We start from the raw sequence: 22,548 nt of genomic DNA, 5'->3' as shown, positions 1-22,548 counted from the left end.
GCCCGCCCGCCATTTTCATCATTTTATTAACTTTCCGTTGGAAAACCCGGTAAAAAATATTCAATGGTCATTAACCAAAAAATTGTAGGTCATTGACCTACTATTTTGAAAGTGAACAATATTGCTACCATGAAATGTCTATAACATATATACAATAGATGGTTTTTCATGATCATAACGGGAATTATTTTCATTCCGAATAAACGTTATTCGAGTCCGTTCAATTGAATGTTCTAATGCCTCAGTCTCTTGAACCACTCTACAATTGCACGATCCACGTTTGTAGCTTTTCCAGTGTGCTGTCTCTTTCTCCTGAGTTGTGGTAATCTTCTTTTGCTTTGATTGATAAGTAATAGGTACATGTAGTTCGTAGATTTTTAACTAATGTCTGGTGGTGTGTAAATAATACCATGGTTTGGGGACCACAAGACAAAGTCGAGTGAGGTTACCCAGTGTTGTGAAACCAAAACGATGGTATAATTTACATAACACCATACATCAGTTAATTTATATATGAAATATCTGTTTTAACATATGATTTACCAAAACATGTTCATTCAATGTTCTGGTGTTCTTTATAAACATCGCAATAAAATTTTAACACATTCAGCTTAGTCAGATAGCAGACAGGATAGAACAGAACAAGATATCTGTGAGCCAATGCTCACTAGTGATACCCCCGCTCTGATGTGAATATGCAAATTAAGCAAAGTCGACATTTAATAAATCCCACAAAATGACATGCCTAAACAAATAATGTTGTAAAAATTTAAAGCATCTACGATAAATAGTTGCTGAGAAATCTTTGACGAAAATCTGTTTGAAAATTTAGCTACAAATGAACATAGTCGTCATTTAACAGGAAGTTAACGTCCGAGTGGTACAAAAAAAGATCCCACAATATGGCATGCATAGAAAAGTAATGTGTTAAAATTCCAAGCATCTGCGATAAATAGTTGCTGAGAAATCTTTGACAAGAATTTGTTTGAAAATTTTGGCAAAAATAAACATAGTTGTCATTTAACAGGAAGTTGACGTTCGATTGGTACAAAAATATATCCCACGATATGGCATGCCCAAACAAATAGTGTGTTAAGGTGGCTCTATACACCCAAAGTTTATTCCAATTTTCAATAGAAGACTACAAAACATATACCTATCAAATATTAAAGTGATTATAGGGATACTCTAGGTATTTTTAAAGAATTTTTAAATGTTTTTTCGTGATTTTGTAAAATTATTTTTAAAAAGATAGCTATTAACAAATTGAGAGAAATGTTTTTGTCATATGATGGATATTTCCTTCGGACACATAAAAAAATATAACACTTCTTAACACTCAAAAATGTTATTATTGCAATTTTTTTTAGTATTTCCCCAAAACATAATTTTTTATATTTTCTTACTCTGTTGACAATTCATCTGAAAAAGTTGTCTGATGTTTTAAGAAAATGTATTTTGATAACTGTGACATAAAAAATTGAATGAAAATGATTGCAAATAAACACAAAAAATATTTTAAATTTTAATTGGTATGAAAGTTCCCCAGGTAAGGGTTATCGTTCCTAAGTTTCAAGGCCCAAACACCTTGGAGACTTTTCATTTCTAAGTTGAAGAAAAAATCCTAAATATAATGTTGGAATGATAAATACATACGTATTTCATTATAGGCCTGTAAAAGTGAATATATTCGGTTTAATAAAAAAAAACTAAGTCAACTAAATAAAGGGGAAAATTGACTAGGCTACAAATGTAATAGAATTTATGTACCACAACCTGAGAGAAATTCAAAGCAACCCTCCCATCCCCATAAGGTGGTAAGGAACATCTTTCGATATTAATGTGCATTAAAGTATATTATAATTGAAACACTTTCACTGGTTTAGCATTTTCTTTCACAGTATTCAATCCAAAAATACGTTTTAGACAATGTTGGAATGTTAAAAAATGTATAGTTCTCAACAGGAATCGAACTCATGACCTACGAATTTGTAGTGAACCCACTCACCCTCTGCGCTACGGCGTAACATATCGATGATGGGAAAGAAACTATTTAAAAAATCATATTTGATTTTATTGTTTATTTCGATAAATAATACCACACAACGTGAAGGTGTCACATACCACATTACTTGTAAGTAATGAATTTTCCAATTATCAAATTAAATCTATTCATTTAATAGTTTTTTAATAGTTAATAGTTAATAGTTTAATAGTTTAATAGTTAATAGTTTATAGTTAATAGTTAATAGTTTAAGTTTAAGTTAATAGTTTAATAGTTAATAGTTTTTTCAAAAGAGCGGTCCCCATACAATTCGCCTCGGTTTAAATCAGCCAGTACCGGAATTACATGCTTCCAGATTTACTTTTTTGCGTACTGCGTCATCAAAAAGTGGTGTATAGAGCCACCTTAAAATTATCAAGCATCTGCAATAAATAGTTGCTGAGAAATCTTTGACGAAAATTTGTTTGAAAATTTGAAATAACGGTCGGAGAAAATAGGCGTTGTCACCACACAGGTGCACAATTAATACCCAAGCCTTGTGGTTTTCATCGAAAATAAACCAATCAATTAAACAATCAATCGAGAATCTGAAAAATTATGAAATGTTTGAGCTATGCATAATTTTACAACAATTTCCATGTTCTTTGTATAAGACAATTTACATTTTCCAGAAGAATTTAAAGCATTTGAAAGAAGTCTGGACGTGTTGTATCGCTTAGGTCACAGACGTCAGATGCACTACGGCTGATGTATGTGCAGTAAAAAGATCATTAGAATTTAAGATTCAGTTTTATTCTTAAAAGTTTTTCACCAGGGACCCACTGATCAGTAGTTGACCCCAGACGTGCAAATATCACGTTATTAACGAATATTTGCCACTTCGAATGAATCTTTAAATTATTCTTTTAATTTATATTTCGCCACTTTGAAGTAAACCAACGATATATGGTAAGTATCTGTATTGAAAAAAAGGTAATCATTTTTTATGACTTCAACGCTTTGTGATTTTTTCAAAGAAGTAGTAAAAAATGATGAAAAATCGCACATATTCTCATAGTTTTTTGAAGAGGAGAATGTTAATTATCCAAATACTTAGTTAAATCATTATCATTTCTACTAAGTAGAAACAACACGTGTGGTACGTTTATAAACAAGATGCCAGGTGTCTCTTAGATCGCTTCAAGACGATAAAAACAGAATATATGTCAGCGGACATACTTTTTAAATCCACAATTTGCTTAAGTGTACTTTCTTACTTAAACACAAATAATTAAGTTTAACAACTAGCACACAATTTAAAGCGGTGTTTCTTTGTCATGGAACATAGTTCATTCACTCCTTGGCAACAGTTCACTTAATTGCCGAATGGGTAACATACAGACTAGAACATGTTTAAAAGGTATTTTTATCTGGATGTTTCTGTTTTAAAAGTTGCTGCAGTTTTCTCACATACAAAAACTACCTTCAAAGCCGGGAATGGTGCATATATGTATCAAGGCTTACCTTCTAGCTAATCTGAGCTGAAAGCTAAAGTGAGCTTTTCTGATCACCTGTTGTCCGGCGTCCGTCCATATGTAAGCAATCTTTGTGTGATGAAAAAACTTTCACGTCCTTTTTCGCGGGTAGTTATTTATGAATATATGTGCTTTTGTTATAATTTGTCATAACTTTTTATCATTATTATATTCGTGTAGCGTTTTAATTCATGTGATTTTATCAAGCAAAAACAGAATAACTAAAATTTTAACATAACTCTTATTCAAATCATCATATTAGGGAAATGATAAATTACATTTCATGAAATTTTACATCTGACCTTAAAATGATTATCTCTATTTCATACGGAATCTTTCGTTAATTCATCTAAATCTACACGCCCCGTTGATCAGTTGGTCGAAATCTACAGCGACTAAGGAAAATCGCAGACTGCAAGAAATAATTATGATGATTTCAGACTCAAATTCCCAAAGAAGATGGTTTGGTTGCTTCTTTTATCTAACACACTAATGTACGTAAACAATAATTAGTTAAGTTAACTTACTTTTTACAATCAATTCACTTATTTCTTAAAAGAAATAAATAAAATTAAAGAATGAAATGCTTTCTTTGATGATTCATACGGGTTATAAAGGTAACGATCATTGCCGAAAAAAAATTACATATCGTGCATGTTTACCAAAGAAGGCATTTTATTGTTTGAATAAACAAAATTAATTACTTTAAACTTACTAGTATTTCCATTATCAATGTTACAACCCATTCTTTGGATAAAATGTTAGTCATTATTGAGTTATATTTGCAAACTAAATGTTATTTAGTTTATGCAATGAATCCTATATCAAATACTAACATTTAACCTCTGTTTTAACTTTTTCTTCGTGTTATTGCGATCACCTTTGAAATTGTGGTATAAAGGGCTTCAAAATGCGTATGTTGCAACTTTGTAATTCAAACTTTAAGGTTGTAAACAGCTCGACGAGGGCACGATCTGCAAGGATGTAACAAACATTTTTGTAACATGATCTATCATTGTTTCTCGGTAAAAAAAAAATGTTTGTCAAGGTAAGCTGTCTAAATTTTCTGTATTAATATAAAAGGTAATTTCGTCTCGAGATACATGTATATTCGCGTTAGTTGAAATGAACTGTCCATGCATTAAAAAAAGCAATATATTTCTATGCATCTAGATCTTATGCAGCGGTCATATAATTATCATCAGACCTAAATGAATCAATAATTTAACTTCCATTGATTGTGTACAATGTAACAAATCGATATTTATCTCCTCTTGATTTATTATATAATTGTTTACAATAAAACACGATTATGTTTTTGTCGCCTCTTCCAATATAAGACCGATTAACAAGTATTAAAGGGGCATGGTCACGATTTTGGTCAAATTCTACTATTCTGTTTTAGCTCACCTGAGCTGAAAGCTCAAGTGAGCTTTTCTGATCACTCTTTGTCCGGCGTCCGTCAGGTAAACAAGGGTCGTGCCCTGTTCTTGTATACACAGGTTTAATATACCTGTAAAAATCTTTTTCAGGCTGGTTTGTATATCTTCTTAATCATTTTAGGTATAAAAAAAACAGTTCCTAACGTTCAACACATTTATTTTAGGTCTTACCCTGGAATTCTTACTCATATAGCAAAGAATTTTAAGCTTTGTAACTCGCTTTTAACTCAACAAATGACACTCAAAATTTGTTTGCCTATTTAAAATGCCTTACTGGAGCATTGTAAACGTTAAAATCTGAAAAATATTTTTGTTCGAATCGTGACCATGCCCCTTTAATAGTACTAAACAGGTCGGGTACACTATCTCATATGGATAGCATTATTTAGCATGTGACACTATTTACGTATATACGTCAAACATCTTCTCCAATCCATTGAATGAGTCGCAAAGCGTGACGGTCTACAACGTGTTTACTTTTCAACACATACACGTGGGTTGTGTCTGTTTTATACACAATATTTAGTTGCTTGCCGGAAAATTCTAGATTTCAAGAAATTCTTGATTTCTAGTTTAGAAGGTAAAAAAGGAAAAATTACGTACCGTAGACCATGCTCACATTGAAAATTACTGCTGTTTTAATTTATCAATTAATCAATTGTTACTTCAAAAATCGATCAGTAGCAAAAAACTGGCATACATACGCATACAAGTACAAGCAAATTTTGATAAGGAAACACTGCATAGTTGTTTATTGGTGACTTAATTATTGTACACCATTTATAAATGCAGGTAATTGTACATTTTTAAGATGCGTAATTAGCCACGATAGTAGAAATGCACAAATATACAAATACAGAAGTAAAAGTTATGAATAATGTAGTATTTTGTACACTAAGCATTCCGATGAGTGTCCCTGAAGAAAATTTCAAAATTCTACTAAATAAATGTTGTCCCAAACCTGGGTTATCACGTGAAAAACGTACGCACTGCTTCTAATATAATAGGACGTACCTCTCTTTTGAACTTTGACAATGGGGCATATAAGGCCTTATAGGCAATATTTTTCAAATGTGAGCTTAGACATGATTTTCCAAATTTATTTCATTAATTTTAAAAAATAATTGAAAATGAGTATCCAAAGAACAATTCAAAATGGTATAGATATTTTCAATACGCTTTGTATACAGTGAAACTTGTAGTAACCCACAATGCCTTGCAACTCATTCACTCGATTGGTTTGTAAATCAAAGTAAACAGATAGCTAATTTTATATGCAAATTTATGCCGACGTCACAAAATCTATTGGTCTCGACCTGCTAAATTGATATAAACTAAATACCAAAATGGAGGAAACTATTGGAATAACACATAGTCAGGTCTATACAAAATTATGATAGTCTATCCCACTGCACAGTTTTTCTTGATGCATTCCTCTTTTTCGACTGGATCCAAATATTGTTGACAAAACGCACACAAGACATCACCGATGACGATTGTTGGTTTTTCTTTAAAACAAAATTATCATATGAAAATCTGCGCACTCAATTTACAATCATTTTTTGAGATCATAATAAAGTTTACAACGAATATTATTTGAAACAACTATTAAACAACGCTCTTACCTGTGATCGGGACCAGTTCAATATCTTTTACACAATCTAGACAATCATTATTTGAATCAACAGGAGATTTATTAGCCGGTGTAATGTCCAATATAACAGATGTAGTATTCAATATGACAGATATAGTTGTCGCTTCAGTAGTGATCGGTTTATCTAAAAATCAAATTTCAAAACATAAAAATAATATAAAATGAAAATATATTATTATATTAGGAAAGAATTCGCTCAGTATGTTGTAAAAACTTTCTATTTCTTGATTAATCATTAAAGGGCCAATATTATATAGTTTCCATTGCTACTGTGTCCTATTCAAGTATAGAAACATTTACTCGGGTAACGCACTTTACCCTAGTCCAAGATGGCAAAAGGGAAGCACGCTTCAGATTTTTCGCATTTATAAGTATTCACCTTTTCCATGGTTGATTCTAAAAACTGTTGCGCAGTATATGTTTGGCGGTGTCAGTTTACAATATCTAAGGTAATTATCCATACTACACAAAACAATGTCTGACGTAATTCACGCGTTATTACGTCTTATCCGTGCCCGACTAATTGAGACCTAACGTTAAAAGGTGAATTTCAAAACAAAGAAATCAAGCTGACATAGAAATTGATTCAAAACAAATATATCAAAAATCCTGAACACTGCAATCAATTAGGCCTACCGGGGTATTAATCAGCGAAATAACATGACTGGGTTGTGTCGATTATGTACACATTACCATCTTTTGCGATTTAAATAATAAAGATTAATCAACAGTTTGTTTAAATCATGTTTTCTATTTAACGAAAATCAAAACATATTTTTTAGAGTAATGAAATAATAAACATATGCACAGTTTTATTTTTACGGACCTTTTTTCAAAATATATATTTTACTGATTTTACCAAATATATGCCAATTGTGATCCTGAAAAGGCCGGTCCCTTGGGTAATTTTATTTCCAATTGATTAAGTGCGTTAAGGTGTAAATAATATCAAAATTTAAGATAATTTTGTATGTAAATAAAATTATAAGAGCTTATATTCTCTTTGAAAATTTATTCATTTTATCTAATTTGTAAATACTATGCAGATTTATCTATTTTTTTTTATAAATTAGCAAGTCCAACATAAAAATTTTTGTTTAACTTTTGAAATAATAATTCCTTTATTTTACAAAGGATATGAGTCAAAAAATGATTTTGTGAAAGTCAAATTTCAGGCTTAGGCTTATAATCTTTATGTATGAGAAAAGCGTCAATCGGTTCTATTTTTAGCAACGACCCTAGCTTTTATAATACCGATGGACCAGCCAACAGGGTATCATTTGATAAGAACATATCCTCAGATACACGTTTGAAAAAATATGAAAAAATTATGTACGCATTTTATTTATCTAGTGGGGTATGGACCATTACCTTAAACTGCACGCATTTATAAAGATAATGCGTGCTAAAGATTTGCTCCAAACATGGGTAAAGTTTAGGAAGCGATTCTTTGCAATTATGGTAAATTTTATTGTGACTAGGGTAAAGTTATTTGTTAAACATTTCAATATTTACATAGTTTGACTTCGTAACTTCTTTAAGCAATTTATAAAATTGATTGGGAAATACTTTTTTTCGATATCCATCACTGCTTCTGTTGTTTAACGTCACACCGACTGATATTTATTAAGAATATTGGATGTACTGAGGCCCTAGATTTTCCGGAAATTCAATGTTCTCGGTAGATAACGGATATTGGAATAAATTTTCAAAATGTCAAAATATTTTTGATTTAGTACAATAAAATAGAAATCAACAATTGATTCATAAAGCAATTAAACAAGTTCATTTTATCTTAAAAGCAAAATATCTTTACATTTTTCCTTATGTTGGTATGACTTTGCAACCTTTCGTCATTTGCCGTTGTATGGCGTTCTTTTTTCCCACGGCGTAGGTTCTGCAAGTTAGCCGATGTCCGAGTATTTTTTATGATAAATGTACATAATCATGGTGTTAAAAAATGGATGCGTTTAACATTACAGTGTTACTTATAGTTTATTTGATTTTGCATAAAAGTGGGTAGTGTATTTGAATACTGAACCGTACGGAAACATAATAGCCATAACTTTTAGGTAGACTATGTTTAAAACTGTCTTATTCTTTTGTTTGTTGAAAAAGAAAACAAGTTTGATTATAAGATTAGTACAATGTTTGTGTTTTATTAAGTTATAAATTCAAAATGAATTCTATGGTGCTCCGATGGGGCCACTTCGACCTTCTCACTTTTGCCTAGAGGAAAGATATGCAAAAGTGTAAAGTTCGAAAGCGAAAGTGTGAAGATGCGATGGCTAAGGTGCGGAGGCGAAGATACGAAGTCGTGAAGGCAAAGGAGCGATACTACCGCCTCTTCGAGGGATAATTGTATCTGTCAAAAAGAGGGAGATTCCAGGGCAAAATTTTTAGTAATTTTACTATATGAAGTTAATAGTATTTTAATGTTTCAGGGGGATAGACTGTGATAGAATCCGAACCCCCTCTTCACCTTTACTGTGAAAAATTAATATTGAATTTTCCAGGGGGGGGGGGGGGGGGGTCCGGACTCCTTCTCCGGGTCTCCCCTTCTAGATCCACGCATGAGCAAGGAATGTCATATGAAAATAAAATGTTAATGTGTTTAAACCACAGTTTTAAGGTAAACAGACAGCTGGTAAATGATAGGAGTCTGGAAGTACAGTCATGTGTACACATTGTGGTGGAGATTAAATTTTATGTGTAGAATATAATGATCATACATAGCCAGCACTGGTAAACATAAATGTCACATTAGCCAGTAAAATATTAATTAACACTCATAGTAAGCACGATGGCCTAGCGCATGCGTACCAATAATAACCGCGATTGATTGGCAAACCATGGGCGGGAACGGTGCCTGCATAAAAAAAATGTGAAGAACAATTGAAAATCCTTTACGTTGATTTATTGTTGGAGAAAATACTGTAAAAATGCTTATTTACGCGGATGCATACATGTAAGTACGCGTTTTTTATAGTCAAAGAAAACTAGTGGTTATGATATGTAAATACGCGGATTTGCCCCACTAAAGTTTTAAAATTTTTACCGTACGTCGCGGTTTTAGTCTTATCGCGTAACTAGTATAGATTTTCCCCCACGCGTTGATACCACTTTAACAGGAATCAGGATTCAAATTTTGACAGGGGTTGACGGCTCTATTTATAATGTAAACACCTAAATGACGATTTATTGCCCAACGGGAATAAATATATATACATCTAGATATATATATGCAGTATATTTCAAAAAAGAAACGGAGGTAACCTGCAAAAAGATATAATCTTATCTCATTTTTGTTCCTTAAAACACAACAAACTAAATTCAGATTGAACTGTTGTTTTTATGTGTTTACTTTTATCAAGTTTGCCTTTAAATATTTACAACAAGTTGCATATATAACTTTGATTATATCGTCTTACCTGTAGAAAGTTTTAAACGTCGTGGTTTTTGTGCTGGTTTTCCGATGACGATCATCAACAACAGGCTTATTACAAAAAGAATTTCGTAAAATTTCATTTCGGCGATTTACTACAGTGCCACTAAAGCTGTCATGCATTATGTCGAAACTACAACAGGTTCTTCCTTATATACCTTGTATCTGCACCGACAGAACAAACCGTGCTGTAAGGAAACAATTGTCACTGAAACTTCCTCTTATATTTTAGTGCTTTTCCGGTCTGGTGTATTGAATGTTTAATAACATGAATATATATTTTCGTAAGAAAATCATAAGAAACGAGTTTTTAAAAAATAGGTCAGATATCCCAATTGGATAAAAAAAAAAGTCATGACTTAATACGGAGTTAAAAATTAACATACATAAATATGAATATAAATGTGTTGTAACAACCTTACACGTAAATGGTTTCAGACCCCACCTTTCGCTTGTTTATCAAGACAAGGGTTTATTCCTAGTTGTTTATTTGTGACCATAGATTTGAGTGACGTATTATAATTCTGTTACATGTATTTATTAACTCTTGATTCACTTTCATGTATATATTCGTTGTATATGGCAAACACAAATATGTCCAAAGGTCTGAAATATATTCTTGAGGGAAAAGGATATGAATGGCAAATTATACGTCACTTACGTTAATATGATGTGCATGTATCTTTGTGGACTCATTGTCTAAAAAAAGAGAGAGATGCAAATTTACATCATGTTCACATCACTCTCAAATCTCTCATATGCGCATCGTACAAACACGTGCTTATTTCTCCTAAAAAAATCATACATTAAAAGATGAAATAATAATTTCAGCTCAAAAAAGGAAATACAAAATCGTAAAACATTGCAAAATTTATTTATTTGTTCTATTTGTGACTAGTAAAAGCATTTAAAGTTAGATTTTCTGTACTTGAAAAGAACATTGTCATGGCCTTTATTATAAGGCGCATTGATATAATTTGAAATTTCCATGAACACAACTTTTTTTCATATCTCGCATACATATTTCGTCTGATTTCTGTTGAAATAATATTAATCGTTATGTCAGCTCCATCAAATTGGATTATTAAGAAAATTAGTAAGAATTAAATATGAAATGCTTGTGGTAGGAAAATAAACCTTACACTATATTGCCAGCGCGTTTTGCATGCCTGACTCCGACTCAAACACACACGTTTATTAATTTGATTTGTGTGTCTTTTCCTTGTCATTTCGTAATTAGTATTCAACACAAACTTTGTACAAAGACCTGCCGTTAATCTGTCAGAAATTAATTTTAAACTCATTTATTTATTCTGTAGCAGTTGTCAGTTTAATTTTTAAATTGAATATTTAAAAAGTCAACTAATTTAGTCAGCACTCTATTACAGAGGCACTAAAATAAATGAAGTTTTCACAAAATTACACGTCAAAACAGTAAAAAAAAAAGACGATTTAAAAAAGAACAGTCTCTATAGAGCACATCGTGTTATTGTGCATCATAGCGTTATGAACATACAGAATGGTCTTAATGGTAAATTTGTATGTTTTAAGTCCTAATAGATGATCATTATAATTATGCATTAAAAATTATGACAAACTAGCAACTGAAGATAGAAAATTGTGTTTTCGGGACGTTTTACATCTAATTTTTCCTATAAGAATTGACTAAATGTTTTCTTTTTATCAATTTTTGGGGATGGGGTTTTAACTGCAGGTATAGGACAAAACAAGTCAAAAACAATAGGCTATTCCATCAGAAAGATAAATTGTATTCTTTGTCCATTTATCTATTCGTCATCTTCATGCATTCGATCATATATTCATTATCTTCATGCTAATGATTTATATGTTTTTTTCGATGTTAAATAGGGATCTCATACATGTATATTTGAATTGGAATTTTTTATATTAATTAGCTAAAACATTATCAACTGAAGGGGGCTGGATAGGCTGCGAACTCAACTCGCTTTCGTGTATGCAATGTTAGTTGGTTGGTATGCTTGCTTCAACAAACTGGTTGACTCGGTCAACAAAGATTGGTAATATATGTACTTTGTAAGAATTTGACAGGAATATTGATCCATAATGCTAGATGTGAAATTGGTCAACTGCTTGTCCAGTATGAGGCCAATCAATTACTTGTACATTCATGGGGTTATTTGATGTTGTCTCTCTTATTTAAGCCATCCTGCACCGACATGACTGGCTGTCGATCATATTGGATATGCAACGTTTGTCCAGTTGGCGGGTTTGCTAAAGGTTGCATTTAAGGAGACGCGGAACTCAATGATGCAACAGCTACCCTCGCAGAAACAACCTTTTCCGTCATGCGCGTGTACGGACTATTGGTTTCTCGCCGAGCTCTCACAAATGAAGTTTTAATCAAAGTACTGAAGAAGTGACGGGAGTTGATTTTGTCGATGTTTATTTATTTTAAAATCAATGATGTGTTATTTTGCATGACAAGTACATGTAGTTTCTAATTTGAATTACGCACATTTTTATAATTGAATTTTTGTACTTTTTCGACAAGAATGTCGAGACCTCAGCACAAATCATGTTAAATAATATTTAAAGATGAAATTAATTCAATCAAACTATGTATCAGTAATAGAAACATTTCTCGAAAATTGTATGGATCCAAGCAATATTGAACTCTAGTCTCGTTCAACCAAACGCCCGGCTGACACCGTAAATCTCCGACAAGGATTTACGGAGACAGCCGAGCGTCGAGTTGAACGAGACTATATTGAACTCTGGCGTAGGAATATATACGACTACAAAAAATATTTAAATTGTTCGTACCATTTAAAATCTGACAATTTTCAAGGTGTTTATAAATAAGTTTCCTGAAAAACAATGCTTTAGCATACATTACATCGGATTTATCAATTATTTTCAAGAACTAAGTCTTGTCAGCAGCACTGATTTGTGATGAGGTCCAAACACTGTTTCACTTTCGGTTTGTCTGAGTAACTGCATAGGAGAGTTGATTAAAATCAACTCCCAAAAGTAAGTTGATTAATAAACTATAATACGAGATCGATTCTTAATCGACTCGTGATTTAATTAGAAGGGACATTCATCGAAATTCTATGCCAAATAAAAATCCTTTTAGAACAGGGAAATCATGAATCAAGAGTTTTTTGAAGAAAGTTCTAAACTCTATTTCATAAATTGTCAAATAGCTTACGTTTTAAGAGATGTACTAGATGAAATCCCGCGCAAGCGCGGGAATTAACACTTTACACATTAATGTGATACAATGTTAATATGTTGAACCATGATATTTTTGTTCATTGTTGTATAATCATACTGTGTCCATTTTTCTTAATTTCTTTCTTATCATATTCTTCAAAATTTGAATAATAAACTATCTGCATAGCTTGATATTTAGAGGATAAAATCGCTTTAAGCTATTCCATGTTATTTTCAAATTTATTAAATTTTTAAAATTACCTGTAAGAATATATGAGTTACAGATAGTAGTAAAATCTATGCATATTTTCTTTCTTCGGAAAAAAAAAATATTTTTTCAATCTTTGTTACACTGGTCTTGCTTAAGGATAGATAACTCAAATATACATAATGTTGCAAGAGTTATTTTGCCTTTAACACTGTGCCGGATAATTATGCCAGTGCCATTTTTGGCATTTTTGGCCTGGCATAATTATCTGGCACAGTGTTCTTTACACAGTTGCTCTTCGTGTTAGTTTTTAGTGCATATTGACTAAGATAGCGCATTTGCACGTTGATTCAATAATGAATCAATTTTGAGTAATCGTGAGTACGAATTGTACAATTTGCACTGAAACGCCATGATTTACTTGTGAGAAATGACATTTATTAAATATTGTAGAATATAGATTTAAGTTTACAAAAAGCTGGTTTTCTGTGGCAAATATTAGCAAACCGCGTGAAATTTTCTTGCTTTGGGGTCAATGATAACCAGTGGGTCAATAATTTAACAGTTTAAATTTCAATATTGATATAATTTTACACAGTTTTTGGAAATGATCAGAAATTGAAATATTGTCATAACTGTTTGAATTTAGAACTTAAATAACCAAACCATGTTATAAATACAATTTTTATAAATAACACATTAATTACATGTAACGTTAGCTGTTGAAAACGAAACGAAAGTTTACTTGTGTACCTAAACTATCTGTCTTTACACCTACATCACACATTCAAAAGACGTTTTGAATTTCACTTGGTATTTATATAATTTAATACAAACAATCCTTTTATACATGTACATTTTTCACTTATTATAATGACATCAGGAATCGTTGGTATAAAATTCAAACAGATTAACTAATTTCAACAACTTAGCCATCAGATCTTTCTTACATTTTTCGACATGATGTTTTTTTAAGCTCTAAACAACCATTTAGGTAAGAAAAATCCATATACCTTTTAAATTAGAGCAATGTCTTATATTTTTATATAAGGCTCTCCTTTTAACAGGTTAAGCACAGTTTCCCTATTGAGGATGATTACGCTAAACGGTAACTATTCCCCTTTTCAGTAATAAAAACATTTCTATAACAAAAAGTTAACAATAGGCGCAAGAATATTTTACATTTTATTAACAACAATGACCCACTTACTATGTGTTTACTTCAAACGTTTACATTCACAGTTGCGTTTCAGAGCAATCCAGTCACAAACTACATGTTAATCTATCCAGATATATCCAGCAAACTTACGGTAGCCTCTATTGATAACAATATAGTTGTTAAGGTAGGTCCCTACTCAGAATTTTTATGATTAAAAAAGGGGTTTTTTTTCATTAATCAAGTAGAATAATACCTTACGCTATAAAAAAAAGCCACAAAAATACATGCCTTAAATATTTATTTTTATCACTAGAGTCTCCAGAAGATGCATACCTCCTTCTTCGATCACATGATTTCAACCAAAATCATTATTTGGCTCATATTAAAAAAATATTAAAGCAAAACAAAGATTCAAATGTTTTATTTAATCATTAATAATGTAAGAAAGTAATTACAAGTGTGATAATCATTATTTGATTGATTAAAATTGAATTGTTAATGAAATGTTACAAAAATGCTATTTCAAAATTTTTACTTAATTTCACATTTTTTAACTTATCTTAAAATTTTATGGTTAAACACCATTTTTTAAACTTTAGAATATTAGATTTATGTCTATTGCAACTAAAACGCAAAAAATATAGGACTTCACGTGCTCCTTTTTTTTCTACGACCTTTGGAACACATATACCCTCTTATCAAATGCAACTTAAAAAAGTGTCACGAACACAATTTAAAAATACATCAGAAAACAGCATTTTATTTCTTTGTTTTGATAAACCCTAAAAGTCTTCATTCAAAACTACATGTATTGAGTACAAATAATTTTTTTTGGATAAACAGTACCTTTCCTCTGCATATATTAACACAAACCGGCAAACGTACTAAAATCTCAGTACAAAAATTCACGATTTCCAACTATTGGACTCAATAAGATCAAAACATTTATATACTTGTAGACATTATTTACACTTGACTGCTTCTATCAAATTCAGAATTATCAATTAAACATTAAAAATTAGGACAATAACGGTAAATCCGAACAAATATCGTTTTCGATTTTAAAGCTTATTATATCTGCTAAATTGATGACGCGTCTGAGTAGGGATCCACCTTAAGTTGTACATATAACTATTCGTTCAATGTTTTGTTCATTTATTGAAATATGAAACAATCATTTCTTCTGATCATTGTGTCATAAATATCTTCTTATCCTTTATGGTATCTATCATAATTAAGTATTTTTCTGCTGATTTGAGAAAATATTTCAAGGTGTAGTGAGCCATCTTAAAGGGACTTGGACACCATTTGAGCTCAAAATTTTAAATTTTATTGGTTTATATGGGTATTTTTAATGCTTTATCAAAATTTAAAAGTCACATATCGAGTTGAAAGCAAGATACAGAGTTTGAATTTCTTTGTTTTGTAAACAAAGCTCGAGCCTTGTTACTGATAACAAATGTGTTTTATCGGTAAAAGTTTAATCAAATATTGCTTTCTTCTATGGATAATATATTTATTAAACACATTGAACAAGGTTGCATTGTTTCTTACGACTTATTTTGTCAAAGAAATTGTAATTCCATACTGTACATTATTTGTAAACAAATATAAGACTCGAGCTTTGTTTACATAACAATGGATTCTTACCTCTGTATCTCTCTTATAACTTAAATTATAACATTCAAATTTTGGTCAATCATTCAAAATTTGCAAGTCATTTAAAAACTTTTTTATATCTGAAAAATAAAAATAAAATTTTGATTTCAAATCGTGTCCAAGTCCCTTTAACCGTTTAAAATGATATTTTACGATATGTATTAAAATTATGGCTGGTATAAGCTTCTGTAATTTTCATGGTCTTTCCGAGATCAAAAAATCTAATCAAAAATAAACAAAACGTTCTGCATGGTCAATTGTGTCAACTCACAGAACAACTCTGGAGTTTTAGGGGTTTTCGGCAGAAATAGCAAACTGTAAATAGAAAAAATTCACGATCAATGCAAGAACACTTATGATTTCTACGAGTTCAAAATCGTCTAATATTCGTTTGCTGCAGTGGAGGACTAAAGTTTTTGGCCATAAAGGTCAGTTGTATAAAGTACTTCTGCATCACATTGCATTTCTCATTTTTCATTTTCGTGGAATTTTTTTTATTTATTTTTTTTGACATACATCAGAAAATTCCGCATGTACGGGAGTTTTTTTTTCTTGTTTCTGTAAAGACGAATATTACCGTTTAGCGTAATCATTCCTCAAATGGGTAACTGTGCCAAACCTATTTTAAAGAGATCATTTCAGTATGAAAATAGCCACGGCCATCAAGAACTTTAAAGCAAAAAAAAAAAAATAACAATTTAAGTTACACTTTCCTGTAAACTACCGCGTTATCTAAGATTGGAAACTTAAATGGCGTGTAGTTTATTTTTCTTTAAACATGGTGTAAAAAAAAAACTTTGATAGTTTTGCAAATATTTTTATACAATGTAGTACAGTTGTCTTCTATCTTCTATTATCATTTGTCTTAACTTTTGTACCATTCTTATATTCATGTAGCGTTTTAAATAATTTGATTTTACCTAGCAAATACAGAGTAATTTAAAATTAGGAATTAAGACATTTTAATAATCCTGTTCTTGCACTTGACAACTTGTGCCAAATTAAACCTTTTAAACAAACTTAATTATTTTTAACTGTTATGGATTTCCATACCAGTGTCACCGCCGATTTCTTTGTTTTTTATTAAAAGGTGGGCCGTTATTGAGTTGTTAAATGTTTGCAGACTAATGTACATGTAATAATTAGGTGAATATTTTTTTCAGCGTAACTAATTTGATTGACAATATGAGCGAGGGAACATTGTTTATGCAATAAACTCCACATCCAGTTACAACATTTTTCTTCTATTTTTACTTTTTCTTCGTTTTACTGTGATCTTTATAGCCTACAAAAAAGTTGTGGTAAACAGCTTGAAGAGGGCAAGATCTGCAAAAGTGTAACAACCATATTATTTTGTAGCATGATTTATCATTGTGTTTCGGTAAAATAATGATGTTTGTCAAGGTAAGATGTCTAGACTCTCTGTATTAATATAAACAGTAATCTCGTCCCGAAATATATTCGCGTGATTAAAGAATACAATATTTTGTTATGCAACAAGATCTAATACAACGATCAAATAGTTATCGTCAGACCTGTATAAATCAATATTTTTAACTTACATTGTAAATGTACATTAATATGTATAGGTATAAATCTAAGATTGATTGAATTTATACATTTCCTAGACAATAAAACACAATATAAAGTTCTTTGTCACCCCTTCAAAAACAACTTTCAATAGTACAATACAAACTAAATATCAAATAAGAAGAAACTATTGAAATAACACCCAGTCGTATTCATACAAATTGTAACTATCTATTCCAATCCGCAATACTTCAGACTGCATTTCTCTTTTTGGACTGGATCCAAATATTGTCGACAAAATTTACACAAAAAGGCCATACCGATGCTGGCTCCTGATGGTTCGATTGAAAAAAAAAAACATTAAAGAGCGATGAAATCAAACTACGATGATTTCATGATCATAACAAAGTATATAATGATTTTAACACCTTATAAACGTCCTTACTTGTGATTGGGGCTTCTTTCGGTCTAATTATTTTTGCACAATCGAGACAACCATTACTAGAATCAACGTGGGGTTCATTAACCAATGCAGTGTCCAATATGACAGATGTAGTATTCAATATGATAGATACAGTCGTCACTTCATTAATGATCTGTTTTTCTGAAAAGGAATAACAAGTAAAAAAATTCAGATCTGAATACGGTGCTATTTGGAACGTAGTTGCCCAATATAAGGTATACGTACTATTTATTTATACATCATAAGGGAACATAATGATATTGTTAACATTAAACTACTATTGTCTCCGATTCAAACCGTACATTCCCGTATACGATCAAAAAAAGTTTTGCTAAAAGTAAAGAAACATTGACAACACACCTACACGTATTTTCCCTGACACCTTTCATAATCATTAGGATCTCGCTCTGCTGTCGTTCGAAAGTGATCAGTCTGTTCGCCCGACGTCATTTGTCCTTAGCATATTTTCTTACCCCTTGGCCAAATCTGGCTTGCATCCATACGATAGCTATTGGTAAAGAGTGTCCAGTGGCTATGAACCAAGTTTCTAGGTCTAAAGTTGATATCATATCAAACCGTTTAAACAACATTGTCCGAACTATATGTTCTCTTCCCATAGCACTACATATACCTGGCTCATACATATAGTGCTTTAGGTTTCATGTACATTGAACCCTATTTCTAGGTCAAATCTAAGTTCACACCAGATCTCTTTAAAACCCACTTTTCTGTTCCCTTGACCGCCCAGTCTTGCTCAGTTCAACCAAAAAAGATCGTCTTTGCATGTAGGTTAAGGGTTAGTAGAGACTTTGAATGAAAGTTCTATGTCAAGTGCAAATTTCTGTAGTCGGAGGTTAAGGTCAAAGCAAAGTTCTTAAAAATTCTTTTCATCATTTAGTCAAAGATGTCATCCTAATCACCCTGTATAGTTTAAGGGAGTACTTAGTAATCTAGACAAAATTCAATTCAACAGTTAAGCAAAAGCGTTTAAGATGTACATGTAGGTTTATCACAGTTTAAAAGTAGTAAAAAAACAATTAAAAATCATTTTACGTGTACTCAATGTTTGAAATATAAGTATGCAAGATACAAATGTTGACGGGGGTTGATTAATTAATAATGTAATAACCAGAGTGACAATATATTGCTTGACGCGAGGCTTTTAGATAAATATCATTATAGCATTTTTTTAAAACTAAAATTAGAAACAATGAAAAAATTATAGCGAGCACAGCGAGCTCTACCGGCAAGGCGTGTGTGAATAGAAAATTAGGACTTTTTGCACATTCATTCAACGGATTTTTTTGGCGTCAGTAAATCGGACCAGTAATGCCTTGTTTTAATCGTCCCAGTAGTTCCCTGTAATTATGGTTTCCCATTTCACACTTTCACGAAAACAAGATAAAAGACTATGTACATGCATTGTAAATAACACAACGCCAATTTCCATTACTTTTAAGCTAGCGGAGTTATCGTCCTTTCGAGTGACGTCACAATGGAATACACATTGATCCGACAGAATTTTTCGGCGTCAGTAAATTTCGACTCACAATGCAATTCCTCAATGTCGGCCGATCTCACTAGACTGGATACCATCTCGCGAGAATCAAAGTAAAACTTTTGAGAAACAGATAAATTGTGTAATTACCAGAACATCATGCTTTTTTAGTAAACAAAACAGTATTTTTCGCGTAGTTTTTTCTAGTGTGTTTTCAAAGAGACAGACTACACTTGACCGACGTGAACTTTGACGTCACAATAAGGGGAAACTACTCTAAGTAGTTATTGTAAATCTGCTGAAATATAAATACCAAAATCTTGCAGAGCTAACGAATCGGGACATTTCTTCAGAGATAGGAAACAGCTGTAACTTGCTCTCATATGGATGAATGCTCACATTTATTTTATTCACTATATTTACGGTAATTTCCAGGAACGTTTTTTAAATGGGGCGTGGCAACATCATTCAAAAAATCTTCACAAGCAAAAAGAAAAATAAAATTCTCAAAATAAGGAAAATTCTAATCGGGGTGAGGAATGGTGAGTGCGTGGTATGCCTTTAGCTCTTTGGCTGCTCAAAAGTGTCTTTATTTTCACTACTATTTCAGTATTACATGCTCCCGGGGGATCCATTTTCCTTATGTGATCAACAAATTTTTTTTTACACATATACATACATTACATTAATTTGATTTTTTTTAAACGGGAGAGGGGGGAATCTGTGATAAGTCAGTTTTTATTTGTAAGTTTAAGAAAAATGTCTGCTGCAAGAAAAGAGGAAATAAACTGCAATGTACATTATGTTAAAATCTTTATTATTCAACAACATTTTATCTGAGATAAATTCTATACTGGCGTGCGACCAGTTTATAAACAATCTGATTAAAATCAGATCTTTGATCCGCTCCGACAAATTCTGATGTCGCTACACTTTGTTCAGCGACTATCAGAATTTCGGAGCGTTACAAAGATCTGATTTTAATCATATTGGTATATAAATAAATAAAAAAATCTTATGAATAATGAAAATTTACTGGAAAATATGTATATTTATTTTATTTTGCATTCAAATTCATTTACTTTACGTCACTACTTTTATTGATTTATCATAATTCATTTTTGATCACCTGCTGCGCTCGCCCCAACGGTCGCACCGTAAAACATATTATTTTAATCAAGAAATTGTTACATGCAAAAAGATATCATTTAATTTCATTTTTGCACCTATATACGCAACAAACTAAAATTCAATTTGAACTTTTGTTTTTACTTTTATTAGACACGCTTGCATTTAGATACATGTACTTGTATTTTGAACAAGATGCATATAGATATAAATTTGATTTGATCGGCTTACCTTTAGAAAGATCTGAACGTTGTGGTTTTCTTGCTGGTTTTCCGAAAACACACATTAAGAACAGGCTTTATAAGAGAATTATTTCGAGAAATTTTATTTCGGCAATTTAAAGCTGTCATGCATTTTTGGAAACTACACCAGTGTGTTCCTTATATATTTTGTATTTGCACCGACAGAACAACCCGTGCTTTTAGGAAATCGTTAATTGTCACTGAAACGTCCTCCAATATTTAAGTGCTCTTGCGGTCTGTTGTTTTCAATATTTAATAGCGTGAATATAAATTTTTTGATAAGAAAATGAAAAGAAACCAATATAAACTAGGTCAAATATTCTAATTTGTTATTAAAAATCTGGAGTCAGAAATTAGAGTATATAAAAATGTGTATGTATGTGAAAAGCAGCCTTACACGTAAATGGTTTCAGACCCTCGATGACAGTGGTTTATCAAGACAAGATTAGCAATTATTTCTTTTTGTCTGTTTATATTTGATTTGAGTGACATATTAATAAGTTACACATTGGATTGATGCCAACACCTGGACCCTCATTGACAACAGGAGGCACATCAAAGAGAAAATAATGACTGCAAAATCAGATAGACTGTTGGAAAATATAGTTATTGATAAGAATATTCTGAAGCCAACAAGGAAACGAAACGAAAACTTAGGCAGGGTAGAAGATCATATTTAGACAAAATCAAATATGGCAGAGACAACAGGCCAAAAAGGAAGATCCAGTTTAAGGTAACCGTTCTCTAGTTTGACCCCGACGGCAGTTCAACTATTTAATTCTATGCAAGTAAAACTGATTACGACAATCATTTTGAGAGTATTGCATAAGCAATACTGAAACGTGGCCGCCCCTTCTGGCAACCCCAGTTTTCAAACAATTGTAGTTTTATGTGCTAAAATAGTCTGGAAGAAATCAGTTACAAATCACCCTAGTCACTCAGAAGTCCAATTACCATTCGTCTTTGTCCGTCGTCTGACGTGCGTAGATCGTTAAATATTTTTAATTTTCAACTTTTAAAAACCTGAAGGGCACATTAATACCATTTTGGTTTTAAGCATCTCAAGGAAAAGAGAAATCGAACTTGTTAAATATATGACCTTATCACCCCGGGGCCTCATGGGCGGATCCAAAAAGGTAATAAAGAAAAAACCTAATGCACGGTTATAATGTCCATGAAACTCTTTTCAAAAAATTGTGAAATTCATGACCCCGTGTCAGGGGATCAGACTCCAGGGCGGGATTAATAGGTTATATATTAAAAATGTATCATATCTTTCATATATATTTGAGAAAAACTAAATGAATTAAAAGGATGTCCTAAAATTGAGATATTCATACCTAGTGTTATAATTTAATTTAGTGATACTGTATTTTATCTTACAAATGTTTTTATCAACTGGC

At 31.6% G+C, this 22,548-nt stretch overlaps 1 long non-coding RNA gene across 2 annotated transcripts; it reads right to left on the bottom strand.

Moving 5' to 3' along the window:
• Positions 1 to 5,570: 5,570 nt before the first annotated feature.
• On the bottom strand, positions 5,571 to 21,149 carry LOC105331338 (uncharacterized). Of its 2 annotated transcripts, none has more exons than XR_010710820.1 (5): positions 21,135 to 21,149; positions 10,722 to 10,759; positions 10,047 to 10,248; positions 6,587 to 6,739; positions 5,571 to 6,469 (listed from the first exon to the last, which is right to left on the bottom strand). It is a non-coding gene; the product is annotated as an uncharacterized lncRNA (long non-coding RNA). The 2 variants fall into 2 exon arrangements; XR_010710821.1 differs by lacking the exon at positions 21,135 to 21,149 and adding an exon at positions 18,260 to 18,274.
• Between the last annotated feature and the right edge of the window lie 1,399 nt (positions 21,150 to 22,548).

The sequence above is a fragment of the Magallana gigas genome, chromosome 2 (genome assembly GCF_963853765.1).
Source record: "Magallana gigas chromosome 2, xbMagGiga1.1, whole genome shotgun sequence".
In the NCBI taxonomy this organism is placed as follows: domain Eukaryota; kingdom Metazoa; phylum Mollusca; class Bivalvia; order Ostreida; family Ostreidae; genus Magallana; species Magallana gigas.
The sequence above is the reverse complement of the archived record's forward strand: the minus strand, read 5'-3'. Positions and strand labels throughout refer to the sequence as shown.